This window comes from Cervus elaphus, chromosome 19 (genome assembly GCF_910594005.1).
Source record: "Cervus elaphus chromosome 19, mCerEla1.1, whole genome shotgun sequence".
Classification (NCBI taxonomy): domain Eukaryota; kingdom Metazoa; phylum Chordata; class Mammalia; order Artiodactyla; family Cervidae; genus Cervus; species Cervus elaphus.
This window is the reverse complement of record NC_057833.1, coordinates 75,737,572-75,759,624: the sequence shown is the minus strand read 5'-3', so window position 1 is coordinate 75,759,624 and position 22,053 is coordinate 75,737,572. Positions and strand designations below refer to the sequence as shown.

General features: G+C 50.0%; 1 pseudogene; it reads right to left on the bottom strand.

Moving 5' to 3' along the window:
• Positions 1-1,150: 1,150 nt before the first annotated feature.
• Positions 1,151-1,342, bottom strand: LOC122675180 (annotated as a pseudogene).
• Between the last annotated feature and the right edge of the window lie 20,711 nt (positions 1,343-22,053).

Here is a 22,053-nt window from a genome sequence, read left to right as displayed (position 1 = left end):
CCTTCTCCTCCCGCCTTCAATCTTTCCCAGCATCAGAATCTTTTCCAATGAACCAATTCTTTGCATTAGGTGGCCGAAATATTGTAGCTTCAGCTTCAGCACAGTCCTTCCACTACATATTAAAGGCTTATTTCCTTTAGAATTGACTGGTTTGATCTCCTTGCCATCCAAGGGACTCTCAAGAGTCTTCTCCAACACCACAGTTAAAAAGCATCAATTTTTCAGCACTCAGCCTTCTTTTTGGTCCAACTCTGACATCCGTATACTACTACTGGAAAAATAAAGTACCACGAACTGGGACTTGAACAACAGAAATTTACTCTTAGCTCTAGAGACTAGAACTCCAAAATCAAGGTATGAAAAGAGCCACGCTCTCTCTGAAGTCTCCAGGGGAGGGTCCTTCCTGGCCTCTGCCAGCATCCTTGCCATCCTTGGCTAGCAGATGCATCACCCAGTCTCATGGATGCCTTATCCTGTGTTCTCACTGTCTCCCTCTGTACCTGTCTGTCTCTGTCTATATTTTCCCTTTGTAAGGATGCCAGTCATATCAGGGTAGGGTCTACACAATGCCTCATTTTCTTTCATTTTTTTAAAAGGCTGCTATGTTGCTTTGCTCAGTTGCTCAGTTGTGTCTGACTCTTTGCAATCCCATGGACTGTAGCCCACCAGGCTCTCCTGTCCATGGAATTTCCCAGACAAGAATACTGGAGTGGGTCGCTATTTCCTCCTCCAGGGGATCTTCCCAACCAGGATCGAACCCCCATGTCTTGCATCTCCTGCATTGGCAGGCAGATTCTTTACCACTGTGCCACCTGGGAAGCCCCTTTTTGCAAACAAATTGGTTGATTCCAGGTGGTGTAGTATTCAGGATAGAACAAACACTAAAGAACACACTCTGGCAGGAATATTCTGGGCTGGGTTTTTGTGCATCTCACAGCTAAGGCAGGAATGGCTGAGCAGTACTAAAGACAAGATGAGCCAGTATATGATTTTTTTTCACACAAGTTTATTATTCAATGGACAATAGGTTCCAAGACAACACTTCATTCTATTATCAGCTCTAGGTGGCAACAGACGTTATGGCAGGACATCCAGGTGTTTAAACAAGAATGGAATGAAGGATCGTCACTGCCTTAGGCACAGGAACAGCTTACTTTTTGCCAGATTTCTTAATTCCACCTGTGGTCAAGGGGTCTTTCCCCACAGCCTCTGCTTTTAGCTCCTAGAGTTTCTTCTGTTCCTCCTTCTGTATCTGCTTGAACTCCTTATCTTGTCCATCTTCTTGGCTTTCTTCTGGGGCTGTTTCAGGGGCTTCTTCAGGGCCTCCTTCAAGGCTTGACATGGTGCCTGCCATGCCTCATTTGCTTTTGATCACCTCTATAAAGACCCTGAATCCCAATAAGGTCACGTTCTGAGATATAGGGGATAAGAACCCCAACATGTCTTTGGGGGATCACATAAATCAATCCATAGCACTGCCTAGCTTCTCCTGGAGGAGCAGAGATGGGAGAGGGAGGAGAGACATGTGGGAAGACGTCGGGAGAAGCCTAACCTGCTCCAGGCACGCCCGCTTCACTTTTGTGGTTTGTGCCCATAAAACATGCAGGGCAGACGGAACAAAAGCATTAAAATGCAAAGTCAGAGCACAAACCCTCATGGTGCCAAAGATGCAATGGTGAGAACATTACCTGAATAAGTTGTTTTTTTGTTGTTTTTCTGTTGCTAAGTCATGTCCAACTCTTTGTGACCCTGTGGATTGCAGCATGCCAGGCTTCTCTGTCCTTCACTATCTCTCAGAGTTTGCTCAAATTCAGGTCCAATGAGTCAGTGATACTATCTAACCATCTTATCCTCTGCCTTCTCTTTTTGCCTTCAATCTTTCCCAGCATCAGGGTCTTTTCCAGTAAGTCGACTCTTTCCATGGTTCTTTCCGGTGGCCAAAATATTGGAGCTTCAGCTTCAGCATCAGTCCTTCCAATGAATATTCAGGGTTGATTTCCTTTAGGATTGACTGGTTTGATCTCCTTGCTGTCCACGGGACTCTCAAGAGTCTTCTCCCAACACCACAGTTCAAAAGCATCAATTCTTTGTCGTACAGCCTTCTTTATAGTCCAACTCCCACGTCCATACATGACTACTGGGAAAACCATAGCTTTGACTCGATGGACCTTTGTTGGCTGACGGCTTTTTTGTGATTTGTCTCGAAAGCGTTTGGGGTCTAAAGTCCATCCAGTCTGGGTCAAGTTTCAGGTGGGGCAGTAGGTCATGGGCCCTGGAAGAGCATCTGGCTCCCAGGGCACAGGCCTGGGGAGACCCACCCCCTGGCAGGTGGACCCCAGTGACTTTCCCAGGAGGAGTGAGGCATTGGTTCAAGGCTAAACGTGGCCTGCTCCTGACACTGTGGATGGAGCACACTGTTACCGTCTGTGATGCAGCGGGTCCTTTCAGCAGGTCCATGAGCCAGGCAGCCTCAGGCTTCAGAGGTATTGGCCGCTCTGAAGCTAGGAAGCCTCAACCTTAAAACCTGGTACCGGAAAAAAACATGTACGAGGCTGTCCGTTGGGGCCTGTCCATCCTCCCTATGCTAATGCAACTCAAGAATCACGTGATGCTTTGAGTGCCTTTGTTCAGGAGCAGCCCGGGGATGGCAGGGGTCACAGCCTGCTAGACTCTGGTTAGAAATGGCGACATCTGAGCGTCAAGGCGGCACCATCTGTTCCCAAAATCGGGCTCAGCAGAGTCACAGCTGATCCAACCTTGCAGTCCATCTTCTCTTCCAGGTTTCTCTCCGGCTTCCTCCTGTGTCCTCTGGGAAGGCGCCCCCCAGGCTGGCCAGGAGCAGTCGTCAGCACCTGGCCGCCCCGCGCAGGGCCTGAAAGAGGGCCCGTGGGCAGGCGTTGTTAGGGAGGGCCCCAGAGCGCCCCAGCAAGGGGAGGAAGAGGGTGAAAGTGGAGGAGGAAAAACACTGCAAGACACAGGGGAGGTGGGTCACAAGGACTTGGGCCCCCAGGGCATCAGAGTTGTCAGGTGAGGCCAGACAGGGAGCAGCCTTGCCCATCCACCCCTGACTCCCAGAGTCAAGCGGTCACTCCCGCATCTCCTGGCGCCCCCTGCATGCCAGCTGGGCTCCACGAGGAGAAGCCAGGGGCAGGAAGTAAACAGGGGTCCCCCAGACCTGCCCCCGTAGTGGCGGCTGGGACCCCGGGGACAGGGCACAGGAGGCGTTGGGGAAACCAGTCCCCCACGACATTCCTTCCCTGCAAGGGCAAAGATGGTAATAAGTGAGTGGGCAGGCCCTTGCAGTTGAGTCTGGGTCCTGGGAACCGGGCCTCAGCCAGCAGGGGAGGCCGTGGAGAGCAGCTGGAGGCAGGGTGGGGATGGGGGAGGCCACCTTGCCGCCACTGACTCACAGAGGCAGGAAACACTCCTCCCTAAAGCCATGGAAGGCCCCAGATCTGTGCCCTACAGTCACCAGCTGACACCCAGCTGGTGGTGGGGGGCTTCCTGACCGGCCCTCCCAAATGAGTGCAAACTGGGTGTGAGATGATGAAAACACCCATTTATTCCACACCTGCTACAAGGCTGGGGCTCCTTCTGTGGTATTTTATTGACCGTCCAGGATCCCTGCAGGGCAGGCATGTGTAGGTCCCATTTTTAGAGGAGGACCCCAGGACTCAGTGGGGTTGGCATCTCAGCAAAATCCACACAGCAGGCGTGAGGGTCAGAATGCAGGCCTGTCCAGGCCTCGTTAGCCAGGCCCAGGCTGACTTGGTTTTATGTGCTTTGTCGACACCCTGCCAGGACACCAGTAGAGGGAGGGCCCCGCGGGAAGGCTTGCAGGGGCCCTGCCATGGTGTGTGAGGGTGTGCACGTGTGCGTATGCCTGTACTGGGACGAGGAAGAGCCACGCGTCCTCAGAACCGCCTGCTTTGGTTCTCATTCAAACCTACGGAGGGAAAGAAACAAAACCAGGATGCCCAGTCAAACTTGCACTTGGATGTCAGATAAACAGATATTGCATACGATATACTTTTACCAACACATTATTTGTGTTTATCTCGAATTCACACTGAACTGGGTGTTCTGAAGCTTACCACTGGCTCTCATGAGCAGTCAGCTGGTCTATCCTCATGCAGTCAATTCCTCGCATTAAATACCATGTTGTAAACATTTAGAGGGGTTTCTGTATACCTAGTAGGATGCTGAGTTATACTCAGGGAAAATAACCTGGACAGAAATACACTAAATTGTTAATAGCCCTTGTCTCTGGTTAGTGGGCTTACAGGTGGTTTTATTTCCTTGTTTATACTTTTCTATGTTTTCTAATATTTTCAACTCACATCTACTTCACAGAAAATATTTTAATGACTCCAGTAACAATTACTCTCTCCTTCTTGGCACCTGAGTCCAAAGGGCAGATTCTACCAGTGTGGGGGAGGGGACGGAGTGGACTTTGGCAGCTGTGGGTCCCAGGCCATGTGAATAATTAACCCTCAAGAGGGAGTTTTTCGGGGCTGATGAGGGTCTGAGTGCCTGGAGAAATGGGGCTGTGATGAGAGCAGTGATTGGAAAGAGTGGTTCAAAGGCAGTTCACGAATTGGCCACTTTGGATGAGAGGACTGTGCAGGGGCCACCCTGCCAGGTGCAAAGGCTGCTACCCACCTGGAAATGGGGAAGACTCAGGATGCTCTGGTGGAGAGGCTGAACTTCACCCACCGAGGGGCACATGTGCAGTAGGAACGCCACTAACATCGGCTACAGAGGCATATTCCCTGACAAAGCTTCCACTTCTCCCCAAAAGAAAAATGAAGATCACAAGACCAGGTGTGGATTACAAGCTCTTTTTTTTTTTTTTTTTTTTTTAAGGAAAGGGCATGCATCCATTCGCTTAGAAAAGAGTCGCAAGGCTGTAAGCAAAATGAGAACTTGTCCTCTCTGGGTGCCTCTGCAGACTGGCTGCAGGAAATCAGGGGCTGAGAGGTCCCACACCCAAGCCATGGGGTTGGGGATGTGAGGTAGGCATCCTTCTAGGGGGCTGTCTTCATGCAAAGCCCATCCCTCTGCATCTCCTGGCAAAATGCTCCTTCTGCCATTTGAGTCATCCATCATTGTAATCAGAGCTTCTGCTATAAATCTCTCTGTCACTCTGTAATCTGATACATTCTTTATTACCTGACATATACTACAGACATCCCACAGCAGTCATCTAAAGGAATGATGTGTTTTTCACTTGTTGGCCAAAGTCAGCCAATAAAATGAAAATTGCATGTTTGTTATTCACTTAACAAATTCAGGTCGTTGATCCAGACATCATATAGTTCATTTTTCACTTATTTCCATATTAACCTTAAAATTACAAACAAACAAAAAAAATAACCCTCTATACTTTTGATATAATTGAATAAAAGACTTAAAAATTAAAAAAAAAAAGAGTGGGTATCCTGAAGCTCCAGATAGGTCCTGGCCACTGACTAAATACAGTGGGCACCTCCTTCCAGATTGTGACAGGTGGTCCAGTGGCCAAGACTCCACGCTCCCAGTGCATGGGGCCTGGGCTCGATCCCTGGTCAGGGAACTAGATCCCACATGCCACAACTAAATATCTCACATGCCTCAATGAAGATCGAAGTTGCCACATGCCAAAACTAAGACCTGGCACAGCCAAATAAATAAATAAATATTTTTAAAAGAAAAGCAAAGTGTGGGGCAGGATCTCAGAGCCCACCCCTCACTCATTCCCCAGGGCCTGGGGAAGGGGAAGCCCTGATTGCTTCAGTTCTTGCTGGGCTGTCCACTCCTGAGGAGGGGTTAGCCTCACACCTTAGAACTGCTTGGATCAAATGTGAGTGTGTATGTGTGCACATGAGTGTGGTGGGGGACACAGGCCATCCACCGCAGAGATCAGACACTTCGGGAAGCTCCCTGCCCCCGTTTCCTTTTCTTTAAAGTGCTTGAGTGTCTGACAGTGGCTGTGTGATTCTGTTTTGTCGGTGATCAGGAAAGTGAAGTCACCCAGGGCTTCTGGACAAGGTGATACAGAGCTGTGAGAATAGAAGCCCTTTGCCACCTGCCCCTCCCTGCATTGGGTGTTGCCCTCGGAGTATGTGATTCCTGGAACCCCTGCAGCCATCTTGTCACTGTGGGGAAAGCCAAGACAATCTCACCAACTCAGTGCCTTCCCTCCATAGTTTGTGAAATGATTGAAGGCATTACTATCAACTATACTTCAGTTTTTAAAATGAAAAAAAAAAAAAAAAAAATTAAAGAAAGCTTTGCTTTAGCTTCTGAGAGTTAGAGATTCTATTATTTATGACCAAAAGCACCCTATGACTACAGCCATTCTGTTGACAGACAAATAAATGGTCAGGAGGCCAGCTTAGTCATCTGGGTAGAATTTGGCTGAGACCTGTTCTGACACCTTTCTACTCAGGTACTATAAATGAAAACTTTGCCCCTTGATGTCTCCCCAGCTCCCCATTCCCACACGACCATAATCTTCTGTGTGTGAAATGATTCCCGGTTGCCATGGGGACCGGGACACCTGCATTGGAGACAGACTGCACAGTGGGGTTGAAGGTCAGTCTAGGAGTAGGGCGTGGGAAGGCAGATTCTCCTGGCCCTTCTCTTTAATGGCCTAATTGTTATTTCTCACACAATAGTCTAATTATTTCCCTGAGGTTGGGAACAACGGCTTGCCTGGAAGGACTTACTGAGTTGTCACAGGTCCCCTCCTTCTGACTTCTACTTGTGCCTAGCAGGGGCGGGGCAGCCTCCTGGCAGGCACTGGCTTAGCACCCCTGGAACAGCAAGGGGGGGCCAAGGGGAAGCCACCCTTAATCTCACCCTCCACAGGACTGGACCTGGGCAGCACAGCTGGAGGTGTAAAGGTTCTATTTCTAGAACTCTTCAACCTGCCTGCTGAGCTCCAAGTCTCATGGCAGTCAGGCAGGTGGGCATGAATACTTATGAGATGCCCACTGAATTCATCATCCACCCCACTGCTCTCGAAGCAGGACAGGCTCTTATAACACTTCCAGGACCAACAATCAGGCCTAGATTTGGTTTCATCTGACCCCTATTCTTTCATTCAACACATATTTATGGAGCATATTTCTCTGCTCTCAGGTGGGGATGCCTATGGTGGGCAGAATAACCCCCCTCCACCCACCGCCCACCCCCCCCATCTAGGAATGATGATCCTGGCCCTGGGACCTGTGTCATTGCTTCTGGCAGCAGGGACCCTGTAGCTGTGGTTCAGGTAAGGATCGTGAGCTGGGAGATCATTCTGGATTATCCACGTGGGCCCAACGTCATCCCAGGGGAGGAGAGTCACTGATGGTCACCTTCAGGGAAGCAGAGAGGGAGGGATGTGATGGCTGGCTCTGAGGCTGGAGGAAGGGGCCAGAGGGCCAGGAAGGTGAGCAGCTTATGGAAGCTAGGAAAGGATTCTCCCCCAGGATTTACAGAAGGAACCTCCCTGCTGCCACTTGACTTTATCCCAGCCAGGCCCACATCAGACCTCTGACCTCCAGCACTGAGAGCTGATAAATGCAAGCTGTCTTAAGCCACGTGTAACAGCAGCCAAGGGGAACCAGCCCGGCGGCCCTCTCACTGACCTCCATCCCCAGACCCCGCCTCCTCCCTGCGAGTCACACCTTCCTCCTGCCACCTCTGAATCCAGACTTTTCTCTCCCAATACAGGGTCTGATCAAACCAGTCAGTCCTAAAGGAAATCAACCCTGAATATTTATTGGAAGGACTGATGCTGAAGCTGAAGCTCCAGTACTTTGGCCACCTGATGTGAAGAGCTGACTCATTGGAAAAGACCCTGATGCTGGGAAATATTGAGGGTAGGAGGAGAAGGGGATGACAGAGGATGACATGGTTGGATGGTATCATGGATTCAATGAACATAAGTTTGAGCAAATTCTGAGAGATAGTGAAGGACAGGGAAGCCTGGTGTGCTGCAGTCCATGGGGTCACAAAGAGTTGGACATGACTTAGCAACTGAAGGACAACTCATATACCACATAATTCACTCATTTAAGGTGTTCAATGCAATGGCTTTTAGTACATTCACAGAGTTGTACAACCATCTCCCAACCATCTCCATGGTCAATTTTAGACCCTTCATCACCTCCAAAAGAAACACTCTACCCTTTCACTAGTGAAGTGTTGGTCGCTCAGTCGTGTCTGACTCTTTGCAAACCCGTGGACTGTGGCTCAACAGGCTCCTCAGCCCATGTGATTCTCCAGGCAAGAATACTGAAGTGGGTTGCCATTTCCCTCTCCAGAGGATCTTCCCGACCCAGGGATCGAACCTGGGTCTCCTGCATTGCAGGTAGATTCTTTACCATCTGAGCTGCAATTTCTGTCAGCCCCCAGGCCCTGGAAACCAAAACACTTACTGTTTTCTCTATGACTGTGCCTGTTCTGGACACTTCATATGAGTGGAGTCTTGTAACACATGTTCTCGCCCTTCCTTTTCCTCCTCACCACCTCCAAGCCTCCACCTCTTGTACCCACCTGCCTGGCACCGTCTTCTCTAAGGGCGGGGGGGAGGGCGTGTCACCTGTTACGGGTGTTATTGTTGCCTGTCCTAGTGGTTGGGGGAGAGGAGTTGGGAGATGTTCTCAGCGTTTCCTTCAATGCAGACACTGGGGAGAGTCCCACGGTGAGGCGGGGCGTCGTCCTATTGGCCCCAGTCACACCTGGACGTGGGGAGGACTTCCTGGAGAATGTGGCCAGGACTGTGTTGAGGAGGAGGGGGTGGGCAGCAGGCCAGCCAGGAAGCTCCAGGAGGAGGGGCATGGATGTGTAAGAGGGGCTGCCAGCCCCTCAGGGGCCAGGACGGAGGCCAGGGATGGTAACTGAAGTGCGGCTGGACACAGGCTAGAGGGAGCGGCCTTCATGGCGGCACAAGGCCTGGGGGTGTCAGTCCTGGGAAGGAGAGTCATGTTCCTTTAGAGGCCACTGGCTGCTGAAGGGAGAGAAGACAGAAGGTAAGATGGAAGGAGGCCTGAAGCCTCTCAGAGGGACATTCCTGGCTGGTGTCCTGAATTAACCTCTAGTTAATTCATGCTCAGAGCACGGACGAGGCCAAAGTTCCCGTCAAGTGCCCCGGTGAGCACTCACAGCCACCTAATAGAGTCCTCCGCACTTTGCACCCGGGACCTCAGGGACTCCAGCCAGCACCCCCGGCAGCCCACACTCTCCCAGCTCCCTCCTGGGCGCTTTCCAGGTTCTGGCTCCACCCCAGCTGCTTCACCACTGAGTGCCGCACCCACTGGGGGTACCTGCAGAGGGGGCCAGGAACCCCCACACCTCCCCCAGAGTCCTTGGTCCCGAAGCGGTGGCCAGAGACAAGAACAAGCAATTTAGCAGATTGGAGAGGGTCCTGTTCCCTTCATCTCCTGGCTGGCTTTGCAAATTGCAAAGCACATTGTCTTTGTAAGGCAAGAAATGTAAGCTCTTTGCTAATGGTCATGACCCTGATGCTGGGAAAAATCAAGGGCAGGAGGAGAAGGGGGCAACAGAAGATGAGATGGTTGGATGGCATCACCAACTCAATGGACATGAGTCTAAGCAAACTCCAGGAGACAGTGAAAGACAGGGAAGCCTGGCGTGCTGCAGTCCATGGGGTCCCAAAGAGTCGGACACAACTGAGCAACTGAACGACAATAATGACGTCTGTGGGTTGCAGTAAACCCTATACGATAAACTTACTTGAGAGAAATTCAAATACTGAACTATTTAAAAACAAACTCTTTTTGGGGGGATAAATTAAGAGTTTGGAATTAGCAGAAATATATATATGTGCTAATATTTAAATTACAATATACAAAATAGATAAACAGCAACTGTACAGCACAGGGAACTATATTCATTATCTTATAATAACCTATAATGAAAAAGAATCTGAAAAAGAAATATATATATATATACAAGAAAAAATTTTATATATAATATAAAACTGATTCACTGTGCTATACACCTGAAACTAACACATTGTAAATTAACTATACTTCATTAAAACAAAAAATAAGAAAAATTTCAAAATTTAAAAGATAGAAACACAATTTTACACTCTTCAAAGAACCAAGAATTACTAAGAGGATGTTATGTAAGTAAGGTTGCCAGATAAAATGCCGGGCACCCAGTTAAATGTGAAATTCAGATCAGCAACAATTTTTTAGTATAAGTAGTCCCTGATAGCTCAGTTGGTAAAGAATCCATTTGCAATGCAGGAGACTCCGGTTCGATTCCTGAGTCGGGAAGATCCTCTGGAGAGGGGATAGGCTACCCACTCCAGTATTCTTGGGCTTCCCTGGTGGCTCAGCTGGTAAAGAATCTGCCTGCAATGTGGGAGACCTGGGTTCGATCCCTGGGTTGGGAAGATCCCCTTGAGAAGGGAAAGGCTACCCACTCCATTATTCTGGCCTGGAGAATTCCATGGACTGTATAGTCCATGGGGTCACAGAGTTGGACATGACTGAGTGACTTTCACACATACACACAGTCATAAATAATAAAGTATAAGTGTAAATTATAAACATTTGTGTGAGCTATTCATCATTTTTTGTAAGTCCCATGCAATGTTTGGGGTATACTTGTGCTAAAAATTATGTGCTAAATTATTATCATTTTGTGCTAAAATTATTACTATGCTTTTATTATTTTTTATTTTTTATGCTTTTATTATTTTTATTATTATTGTACTAAAATTATTATCATTTTTAAAATTTCAAACAAAACATTAGTAAAATTGAGAATTGTACATTTTAATAAAAATTAATAAACTATATTATGGCTAACTTTTTATTATAAGTATGTCTCATGCAATATATGGGATATTAAAAAGTGATCTTGGGCAATAGCTTCACCTCTCTGGGGCCTCGATCTTTTCATCTCTAAGGTTGCAGTCCAGTATACACACTCCCATTCCCACTTAATCAGGATCCTCCTTGTCCCCCGGGAGTGATGATACTGGCCTCAGTTTTAACCAACATGGTCAGGGAAGTTGGCCCCTGGCTGTGACGCTCTGACTCAGGTCATCCTGGAAGCCCCTCTCTAAGGGGACTTGGGACCATGGGGAGTCATTCCTGGGGCTGAAGGTCGAGGGAGAGCTGGGTTGTGAGTGAGGACGATGGGGAGGCCACCCCAGGAAGGTGTGTTCAGGTAGGTCCAGGTGATGATTTCCTGTGGCAGGTCCCAGCAGGCCGTTGCTGCCTTTGATGAATGAAGGAAGAATGTGGCCAGATCAGCAGAAGCGGTTTCCTGTGACTTGGCGTCCTCGGTGGTGCTGTGGTTGTCTGCATTAACCTCTTCCTGCCTGATGTTTCATCTCCAGGGAGGATGTGTGGTCCGGGCCCCTAGTGGGACTGCCAGGCCACCCTGCATCCCTGGGGAAGCCAATATCTTCAAAGTCTTGTGAGTTTACCTGGATGTAAGGTGGGGACAGTGACATTCACCCAACTGAACAGTGTTCAGTGGGAACCTAGTGATGCTGAGGGGGCTCTAGCACCCAGGGCTGCTGGTAAGGGGGAAGAGAATGTGATGTTTAATGCTATGCATCAGCTGGCTGGACCATGGTGCCCAGGCATATGGCCAAACACTTTTCTAGATGTTACTGTGAGAATGCTTTTGGATGAGATAAGCATCTAAATCGGTGGACTTGGAGTAAAGCAGATTGCCGTTTGTGGTGTGGGTGGGCCTCACCCAATCAGTCAAAGAACCCAATAATACAGAAGGTTGCCTTCCCCCAAAGAAGAGGGCTGCTGCAACAGATGACTTCAGCCGGGTCTCCAGCCATCTGGTCTACCCCATAGGATCGGGACTTGCCAGCCTCCATAATCTCATGAGCAAATTCCTCATGATAAATCTTTTACACATTTCCACATCCACTGTTCTGTTTCTCTGAACAGATGTGATGAATGCAGGGTGCATCGGGCCCACCCCCTCCCCCAAGACCAGGAGAAGCTGACAAGCATCAGACACACAGCTCCCCAGGCTGGACCAGGGCTGGGAGAAGCCTTCTGGAGGGGCCAGATTTGGGCCAAACAACTGGCTGAGCCCACAGAGCTCCCCCAGCTCCTCCTTCAGGGGCCAGCCCCAACCCTCCGTCCTTAACATGCTAGGGCCAGGGTGTGGAGATCATTACTGCCACCAGCATAATCACCAGGAAACTCCACCCAGACTGGCACCCACACAGGGCTCCACAACAGCCAGGCCTCCTCTGGCTCCTCGGAAGCATGTCTGTTTTGCTGTTTCAGAGTTGCTCCAAAGCGCAGCTCTGGGGGCCCACAGCCTGAGATGCCTCTGCCTCAGGAAGATGTGTCCTTTGAGTGGATGATCATGCCCGGGTCCCATTGTGGCAATTTCCCTGGGGAGGGAGCCCTGCCAGCCAAGATGGAAATGGTGGAGGGCAGGGTGGGGGTGGGGGGCCCCTGGACAGTCTCCCCGGCCCCAAGCCCAACTCTCCAGCCCATGAGGCCTGGTCCTAGGAGCTCGTCCAACTTGTTGGGAAGAGGCCAGGATGGCTCATTCCCATGCTGAGGCCACAGTGTTCTGAGCTACTGTCTAGCCGACTCCAAAAAGGGGCAGCATAGGCTGCTCCCCGTGTCTCCGCAGCCCCAGTTTCTGACCGGCATCCAGATCACTCCCACCACACCAGCCCATGACACACCTCAGTCCATTGTTCCCACCTGCAAGGGGTTTCCTGATCTCCCTGACCTCCCAACACCATCACCTAGCCACCTGAGGGCCAACTCTCCAGGCAAGGAACTTCCAGGCCTCCTCCCTCCCCTCCTCCTCTGGACTGGCTCCCTCTATCTCCCACTGTCCTCTAGAAGGTGAGCAAGTGTCAGAGATGCTAGAGGGCTTGGTGGCCTTTGTGACCGGGAGAGCAGGAGGTGACCCACACTGCTCGGTGGGAGCTTGGTCTGTGCAAACGATGGAAGAAGTGAAGGAACAAAAGACGGACTGAACGAATGCCTTGGTCTGACATGTCCATGCCGCACAGCTTCATTACATCTATAAAAGAGATGCAGTGAACTGTAAAACAAGACAGAAATCAGTGTAAAATAAGGATGCACCAGGCACCGCCCAGGTCCCTAGCGGGACTAGAAGAGGAAAACCCAAACAAGTGGCCCCTCGCTGGCCTTAGCTCAGGGCCTGGCAGCTGCGGGACTTGCTTCTGTTGAGGGACCTTTTTTTAATGTATTGAGATGAATGCACACAACATAAGATTAGTCATGTTAGAGGCAGTTGAGGAAGCATCTAACACATTCACAATGTTGTTTCAACCCTGTGTTTCCTTCCCTCCAAAGGAAAAACCCTGGACCTCTCAGCAGTTTCTCCCCAGCGCTCCCCCCAGGCCTAGCTACCACACCCAGGACATTTCCTATCCATGGAATCTACGGTATGTGACCTTCGTGTCTGCTGTCTTTCTCTGGACATAGCAACTTAGAGGTTCACTCACATGGGAGCGGGCACCCATCCTTCCTTCCTTCCTGGATAACTCGCTACTGTGTGGAGATGCTACTTTGGGTTCATTCAGGTACCCACTGACAGACCCTGCACTGTTCCCCGCTTGCTGGTTGTGAACGAGCTGCTCTGAGCAGAGGTGTGATTGTACTTCTCTGAGTCTCCATTTGCAACTCTTGGGGTGTAGACCACCAATAGTTCAGCGCTCACGCGACTGTGGATATTCAGTTTTCAGGCATCATAGCTTCACCAGCCCATGGTCAGGAGCAGAGGGCAGGCTTTGTACCCAGGTCTCCAGACTGTGTGCCATTCTCCCTCCATGTTGAGGCTGCTCTGGTGGTGAAGAAAGGGAACAGAAGGTGTGTCCGCTTGCCTTAGCAGGTGGGCAACACCCACCAGGCCAGGCCGCAGGCAATGTTGTTGGAGGTGGGGCCCACATAGCCTGCCACCACCCACCCGGGCCACATGAAATAACCAGGTTGGTCCACATGCCGCGGCAGCTAGAGGAAACCTGGTTGGCCTCAGACAGAGATCAAGGTTCAGCGTCCCACGGAGAGAGGCAAAGCCCGAGTCTGGGTGGAGGGAGGGAGGGGAGCGGGAGGAGTAGGCTCATGAGCGAAGCCTCACCCAGTTAGTCAGTGGCAAGTAAACATAGTTATTCCCACTCGGGGCTAAAAGAACGAGAAGGAAAGTTCCCTGATGATGCCACCATCCCGAGAAGCCACCATCAGCCTCTGAAGGTGGGTTTGCATGGACAGGAAAATCTGTGTGGGTTAATTACAAAGACAGTGGGTCAGATCTCAAGTCAATAGAGAAGTCTTCAGGGTCGATTTCGTGGACATCACTGGTGCGCCTTTTCCATTATCCCTCAGGAAAGCCCAGAGGTTCTCAGCTCCTAGCTCAGGCGCTGGCACTTGGGAAGATCTGAAGAATGCTTGTTGAATGGATGTTGAAAGTCCAGGCAGCTGCCTTAAAAAGTGAAAGCAGAGCCCCCAGAATCCTGCACTTGGGATCTTTCAGAGAGATGGGTCTCTGCCAAGATACCCTGCCCTGTTCATTCCCAAGCCTCTTGGGGCCCTCTCATCAGCAAATCAACATGTGTAGGCCTATTTATGTTGTTGTTGTTGCTATTCAATCACTATGTTATGTCCGACTCCTCGCGACCCTACGGACTACTTTGCGACCCTATGGACCCCAGCACACCAGGCTTCCCTCTCCTTCACCGTCTCCTGGAGTTTCTCAAACTCTTGTTCACTGAGTCAGTGATCCCATCCAACCATCTTATCCTCTGTCACCCTCTTCTCCTGCCCTCAACCTTTCCCAGTATCAGGGTCTTTTCCAATGAACTGGCTCTTCACATCAGGTGGCCAAAGTGTTCCTTGTGTGGTTCTCAATCAGATCAGTAAAAATACACAGTGCATAAAGTAAAGAGCTACAGACGAGGAAGCAGAGCACAGCTGTCCTCACTAGTCACCCACTGCCGAAACCAGCTCTCACACAGTGGGGCAGCCACAATCAGTCCTGAAGCTCGTGACTTCCTAGTGGTCCAGTGGTTAAGAATCCAGCTTGCAGTGCAGGGGACATGTGTTCAATCCCTGATTGGGGAACTAAGGTCCTACAGAGCAACTAAGACTGCGCATCTAAACTACTGAGCCCACACGCTCTGGAGCCTGAACACCACAACTAGAGAGTCCATGTACTGCAACAAAGATCCTACATGCTGAAACTAAGACGGAGGCAGCCAAGTAAATAAATACGTCTTTAAAAAACTTGAAGTCCAAATCTTTAGTGTTCATCCTGTCCTAAGTGGTCACTGCTATTCATTTGTGTTTTCTGTTTAAGTCTTCAGTTCTGACACAAAAGATGAAGATTTAGCCCTTTCATAACAACCCCACCCACACCCACAGTCACCCAGGGTGGTTATGCCACCAGCCACAATGAAATTAAAATTCACTGTTTGTACATCACTATGCCTAGGTCAATAGGCTTGGACCTGCCCCTTTCCTGTGTGGACCAGACAAGAAGACTTGCCTAATATACAGTTACAAATGTTGTGTAAAATGTGAGAATCCCTTTACATGACTATCTAAATGTACCAGAAAAAAAGGGAGCAAAATTTCTAGGCACCAAAGGAGAAGAGAGAAATGAAGACCAACTTGGTAAACATAGCTGCCAGTCTCCAAACCTGGGGAGTTAGGTCAAACATCCCAGGACACAAGATAAGGCTGGGGCCCATGCAAGGCAGCTGTTGTAAGTGAGACCCTTGACAGCTCCCTCCAGAGGAATATATCTACCCACCAACAAAGAGAGAAGACCTGGAAACATATCTATCTCAGCCTGTGCCAGAGAAGGGAGAAGTGAAGTCACTCAGTCGTGTCTGACTCTTTGCAACCCCATGAACTGTAGTCTGCCAGGCTCCTTTGTCCATGGGATTTTCCAGCCAAGAATACTGGAGTGGGTGGCCATTTCCTTCTCCAGGGAATCTTCCCAACCCAGATATCAAACCCACATCTCCTGTGTTGCAGGCAGACTCCTTACTGGCTGAGCTATGAGGGAAGTCAGCCTGTGCCATGGGTGGTTTAAAAAACCAAGCAAAAAAAGCAAAAACAAAACCGATCTAGAGAATTTGTAATGGTGAGCCTGTCCTTTTCAGGTGTGAGATTGAAATGTGTACTACGTGCATAGTCTAGGACTCACAAAGCCCTGAGATTAGCATGAAAACAGTCACTGACTGCCAATACAAATGAGAATCTTGCAAACACAAAATCTCTCAGGAAAGACACATCCTCAGCTTAAGCACAAAATATTCCCACAGGCAGAGCCCTGCTGAAAATGAGCTCACAATCCAAAACTGTAAGACATGAGAAAACAATCCACCAGCAGACCCCATAAACAGGGAAATGAGATTCCTAAGAACCTCAGGTAATAGGACTATCAGATAATAGCTTTAAACAAACATGTTTAAAATGACTATAGATGTAAAAACAAGGAATTGAACCCAAGTACTGCTGAAAAAAACAAATAAACAAACAAGGGATATTCAGAAGGAATAAAATAGAACTTTTAGAAATAAAAAACACAATGAATGGAATAAAAATGTCAACGGATAAGTTAATGACAGGTTGGACACAGCCCCATTCTCACAAAGTCAGCTCCACTCTGCAACTAGAAGGCACAGCTCCTATATAGGGGCCAGTGATGCAGACCATAGCGAAGGGAGAGAAAAAGATGGAAAGACAAACAACATTGACGATTAAAGGAGAAAATTCACAGGAGTGCTAGACTGAAAAATTACCTTCCAGGGGACTTCTCTGGAAGTCCAGTGGTTAAGACTCTGCGCTTCCACTGCAGGGGCACGGGTTTGATCCCTGGTTGGAGAACTAAGATCAAATGCTGCTGGGCACAGTCAAAGAAAGAAAGAAAGAGAGAAAGAAAAACACTTTCCTTAGAATGTTGACAGCACTGTTCTCTTGTCTTCTAATTGCCCTTTGCTGTCTAGCCGTCCGATGCCACCTGACTTAGAACCCCCGCCCTGATGCCCTGGCAACCCCCTGGAAGTTTCCAGCACCACCGCTCCATCCCCATCCTGACCTTCCAGGGTGCCACGCTTTGACTAGCTGTCCACCCAGACATTGCCCTGCACCATGAGATGGGCCTTCTGTAGCTGAGGCACCCGTCCTTACTTTGGGTGTCTTTGCTTCCTTCTCTGTTTCTGGACATTCTCTCATTGGGATGTTGGGCCTCCTGGAATGATTCTGACCTTCTTTCCTTCTTTTAAGAGTTTCATGTCTCCCATCACATTTAAAAAAAAATTTTCAATTTCTGTTCCCGAAATGTTCATGCACACACTCCTGTTCCGGTTGCCATTTGTTTGAAGTCTTCTGCTTTCTCTCTGAGATAATTGTAGATTTTAAAGTTTTCCCCTGCTCCATACTTTGTTTTCTCTGCTTGTTGGGCTAGTTGGGGGTGATGTCTTTCTTTTTCTTTCTTTTTTTTTGACGGGGAGTAGTGTCTTTCTTTGTCTTTCTGGTGAGAGGCTCACTGTTTATCTTCCCAACATGAGTTAGTAACCGAAGTCTGGAAGACCTGTGTGCAGGGGCAGGGCTTACCAATGAGCAGGTGTCTCTGCAGGATGATGGAGGGTGGGGACCTTTAACTGTCAGGGCTAGAGAGCTTTTCCTGGCTAGAGGTGCTCAGTGCTGAGAGAAAGGAGAGAGGCCTGGGGGGAAGAGGGCAGGGGAGGCGCAGTTCCTATTTGTGAGTATAGAGAGTCACAAGGTCCAGGCACAACTGGTTCAAACGTGTCCCGTGTTCTGTCTTTGATGGAGCGGGGGCAGGGCAGGGAGAGGTCTGGATCTAAGGGCTCCTGGCAAGAGCGCTGAGCAGTTCACGTGTCTATCTCTGCCTTTCAGAGCCTGGTACCTTCACCCCTGAAGACTGACATTTTTAATGGCAGATTCAACACATCCAGTTGGCTTTGCTCCCGGAAGCGCAGAGAAAGATGGACAGGCAGGGAGGTGCCTTTCCTCCTGGGGAACTGGCTGGTTAATTAGCAGGGCTCTTTCAGGTGGCTCTAGCGGTAAAGAACCCACCTGCCAAAGTAGGAGATGCAAGGGACACAGGTTCAGTCCCTAGGTAGGGAAGATCCCCTGGAGGAGGGCATGGCATCCCACTCCAGTATTCTTGTCTGGAGAATCCCATGGACAAAGGAGCCTGGAGGGCTATAGTCCCTGGGGTCACAGAGTCAGACACAACTGAAGTGACTTAACATCCATGCACACACAGCTGCCCAGGAAAGACCAAAGAAAAAGGCCACAGCCCGCGGAGGAAGCAGCAGCCTGCCCGAGAGCCAGTTTTCCCTCAAGCAGGGGCCACCTCCCCACCAGCCACACTCACTGTCCCCATCAGGTGCCACTTCACCCCGGGCTCATCTTTCCAGTGGCCCCGCCGGCCCAGGCAGTGACTCAGGAGGAAGGAAGGAAGGAGACCTCATTCCCTTGATTGCCACAGAGGCACCCAGGCTTGACGAAACCTTCAGGCTGTGAGGCAAGTGGCAGCAGCATCTGACTCAGACACGAGTCCTAAAAATTGAGTGTCCTCTCCCAGCACCCTCGACCGTCATGCTCTGGGGCAGCACCCCGCAGACTCTGGGAGCATCCTTCTGGAGCTACATGCAACTATTGCTATCTAGTCACTAAGTTGTGTCGCATGCATTCTTTTGCAACCCCAAGGACTATAGCCCGCCAGGCTCCTCTGTCTATGGGATTATCCTGGCAAGAATACTGGAGTGGGTTGTCATTTCCTTTTCCTGCATTGGCAGGCAGATTCTTTACCCACTGAACCATCTGGGAACCCCACATACAACTATAGTTATTCTTTTCCCTACAAGTACTGGTAGGTATGAAATGCCCAGCAGGGATGCCTCCCGCCCTAGGCAGGTTTGTCTCCTACTGCATGTTTTCTCATCCTTATCCAGCAGCTAAATGCTTTTTTGAAAAATGTGGGTCAGCTGGTAAAAAATCTGCCTGCCAATGCGGGAGACATAAGAGACACAGGTTCGATCCCTGGGTCAGGAAGAACCCTTGAAGAAGAAAATGGCAACTCACTCCAATATTCTTGCCAGGATAATCCCATAGACAGAGGAGTATACAGTCCATGGGGTCACAGAGAGTCAGATGACTGAGCACGCACTTGCATACACACATACATTACTTATTTTAGTGCAAACATTTTTATTGCAGATATTAGCACTTTCCAATAGTCATGGAGGACACTTACTCTTTGTGTAACCCCTTCATCATCACGGCCCACAGCCACCTGGGAGGTTCTGGATTGTTCTTCCCTCCCGCAGCCTGCAGAGGTGGCCACCTGAGCCACCTTTCTGTTATTCGGTTGCTTCATCCCCTTCAATCAGGTGGGCACCCTCTCAGGTCCAGCTTGGCTTAGGGCGAGCAGGGGCTCAGTAACTAGGGATGACTCTTCTTCCCTCAAGATACGGTGGGAGTTCACAGAGCCTGGAAACAGCGGTCCTCCCCCACCTCTGATGCACCAAGATACTCTCTCTGACCCACTGGCTGTGGCTTGGAAGCCACTGGGTACCTGTCCAAAGACCAGGCCAGTGGTCCTGCCAGAACATCCCTGCTATCCTCCTGGGGTTTCAAGAAGGGCCTGGATCAGGGAGACTTCTGTCCAATTCCTGAGATGCCCAGACACACATTCCACAGACATCTCAGGTCCCCAGGTGCCTCCAGCTCTTCTGAGGGCTCTCTGTGAGGGTACCTGTGTGGTGAAACCCGTGTCTGTTAGTTGTTCAGTCGCCAAGTCACATCACTCTTTGCGAATCCGTGGACCGCAGCATGCCAGACCTCCCTGTCCCTCATTATCTCCCGGAGTTCACCCAAGTTCATTTCCATTTAACCAGTGACGCCACCCAGCCATCTCATCCTCTGTTGTCCCCTTCTCCTCCTGCCTTCAATCTTTCCCAGCATTAGGGTCTTTTCCAATGAATCAGTTCTTCGCATCAGGTGGCCAAATTATTGGAGCTTCAGCTTTAGCATCAGTCCTTCCAAAGAATATTCAGGACTGATTTCCTTTAAGATTGACTGGTTTGATCTCTTTGTTTTCCAAGGGACTCTCAAGAGTCTTCTCCAGCACTGCAGTTCAAAAGCATCAGTCCTTCGGTGCTCAGCTTTCTTTATTGTCCAACTCACATCCATGCATGACTACTGGAAAGACCGTGGCCTTGACTATACAGACCTTTGTTAGCAAAGTGATGTCTTTGATTTACAACACTGTGTCTAGCTTTGTCATAGCTTTCCCGCCCAGAAGCAATCATCACTACCCAGCCTCTAATCCACCTTTCCAGCAGGAGTGTCCTGGTTTTCCTTTAGCAAACTACCACCCCCAAGTTCGGGGTGAGATCGACTGCCTGACCCAGCCTGGGGTCCAGGGCAATCTCTTCCCCTGGCCACCACAGCTTGTCTTGGGAATGGGCACAGCCAGGCCATTCCTAAGGGGAACGGCCACCGTACTACATCAATTCTGAGATGCCGTGAATGATAAAATGTACCCTTATCTAGAGCATCTCCAAAAGAGAAAAAAATGTTGCCAGCTTCAACTGTGAGATGCCATCCACTCTTGCAAGAGCAGTTAAAATGTGGGGAGGAAAAAAAGTAAGTTTCTATGTATGTGTGTGTTAGTCCCTCAGTCGTGTCCGACTCTTTGCAACTCCATGGACTGTAGCCCACCAGGCTCCTCCGTCCATGGGATTTCCCAGGCAAGAATACTGGAGTAGGTTGTTGTTTCCTTCTCCAGGAGATCTTCCTAACCCACGGATCAAACTCATATCTCCTGCTTTGCAGGCAGATCCTTTAGCATCTGACCCACCGGGGAAGCCCAAGTTTCTATGAACGACATTGAATTTGGGGTTTGAGAAGGGACAGCGACGACGAGAACTCTTTCTACTGGGATCCGTGGGCTGAGGTTAAGCTTGGAGATGCCAGAGCCATTTGTGTTTTTGTGCATGGAGCCTGCTTGCACCTTAATGAAATCAACACTGGGGAGGGGTGACTGTTGTGAACACTGGGTCCAGCCATTGTTCACACTGGATCATGGTGCAGCATATTTTTCTTTGCCAGTTGGGCCCAGAGTGATGACTAACACCCCTGCATGGTACACTGCCCATGTGGTGCCTCTCCTGACTCACCAGTCCCCACCAGAGCCACATGTCCCCGATCACGATGTCAGTGCGTGGATACAACAGGAAGCCTGGAGCTCCAGCACCTGCTGGAATGGCGGATCCTGACCCCCTGACCTCATACAATGATTGTAAAGGAAGGCAAGAGAAGGGAGGAAAAGAGGGGGATACGGATGGGAGGGAGAGAGGAGGGTGGGGGGAAAAGAATGAGGCAAGTGGGAGGAGAAGAGGGGAGGCTGAGTGGGGAGGGACCCTTGCCCAGGGTTAAGATCAGTTTTCCATAAGCTGGCCACCGAAGTGAAAGCCCAGGGAAAGGATGCTGAATGTCAGCTTCTCCGATGCCGGTTTCCGCTCTGCTGCCGCGTCAACAGGAGGCCTGAATCAAACCGCCCGCCACACCCAAGTAGCTGAGGCTGGGCAGTGAAATGCCTCCAGCCAAGGCCCCGAAGAACCGGCACCAGGGGCGGTGACCTGGAAGAAGACGGCAACTCTGGGTGAGTCAGCATTGGGTGTGGAGCGCCTAAGTGGAAAACCAGGGGCCCATGGTACCCAGGCCCGTGTGCAGGAGCTGATGGGTGGCGCCCTCAGCCCAACGGGGATTCAGAAGAAATTTGCACCCGGCTCAGAATGTCCTCACAGTCGGACACGGAGTCTGGAAACCACAGAAATAAAAGGGCTACACGGGTCATAGTCAGGGGTCTGACCTCTGCTCGGAGGGAGGCAGCAGGTGTGTCTCTAGGGTGGACACAGTGAGAATGAAGTCATGAGACACCTGAGCCCATGGGAGCACGTCTCCAAGGCTGGGGTTGAGACACAGCAAGCAGATACTGTGTGCTGGGTGGTCCCCGCCCTGGCTATCCTGGTCAGTAACA